The 960-nt window shown below is 50.4% G+C and overlaps 1 protein-coding gene across 3 annotated transcripts in view; it reads left to right on the top strand.

Moving 5' to 3' along the window:
• The window catches only part of ccser1 (coiled-coil serine-rich protein 1), a 158,525-nt gene that overhangs the window by 52,003 nt on the left and 105,562 nt on the right, over window positions 1–960 (top strand). The window lies entirely within an intron of this gene.

Genomic DNA, 960 nt, shown 5'->3' with positions numbered 1-960 from the left:
GTATGTTAGTTTGGTGCAGGACATGTATGAGAATAGTACAACAGTAGTGAGGTGTGCTGTTGGGAGGACAGAAGACTTCAAGGTGGAGGTGGGACTACATCAAGGATCGGCCCTGAGACCCTTCTTGTTTGCTTTGGTGATGGACAGATTGACAGATGAAGTCAGACAGGAGTCCCCATGGACTATGTTGTTTGCAGATGACGTTGTGATCTGCTAAGATTCTCTTTAGGAGTGACAAGAATGGACAGGATCAGGAATGAGGTCATTCAACACGGACAGCACGGACAGCGTTTGGAGAAAAAGCTAGAGAAGCCAGATTGAGATGGTTTAGACATGTGCAGAGGAGGGAGAGTGGATACATTGGGAGAAGAATGGAGCAGAAGACACAGAGAACAGGGAGAGATGGAAATCAATGATTTGTTGCGGGAACCCCCTGAAAAAGGGACAAAGCCGAAAGACAAAAAGAAGAAAAGAAGTTTTGTTATTGGACTTCTGTGCTACTCACAGTTTATCCATAACAAACACCATGTTCAAGCATAAGGGTGTCCATCAGTGCACTTGACACCAGGACACCCTAGGCCGGAGGTCAATGATCGACTTTGTAGTTGTGTTATCTGACATCCGGCCGTATGTATTGGACACTAGGGTGAAGAGAGGGGCTGAGCTGTCAACTGATCACCACCTGGTGGTGAGTTGGCTCCGCTTACAGGGGGCAAAGCTGGATAGTCCTGGCAGACCCAAACGTATCGTGAGGGTCTGTTGGGAACGTCTGGCGGAATCCCCGGTGAGGAGGGCCTTCAACTCCCACCTACGTGGGAGCTTTGAACAGGTCCTGAGGGAGGCTGGAGACATCAAGTCTGAGTGGACTATGTTCTCCACTTCCATTGTTGGCGCGGCTGTCCGAAGCTGCAGCCGTAAGGTCTCCGGTGCCTGTCGTGGCGGCAATCCCCGAACCCGGTG

Source organism: Cynoglossus semilaevis, chromosome Z (assembly GCF_000523025.1).
Source record: "Cynoglossus semilaevis isolate Cse_v1.0 chromosome Z, Cse_v1.0, whole genome shotgun sequence".
NCBI lineage: Eukaryota > Metazoa > Chordata > Actinopteri > Pleuronectiformes > Cynoglossidae > Cynoglossus > Cynoglossus semilaevis.
This window is presented reverse-complemented; position numbering and strand designations above follow the sequence as displayed.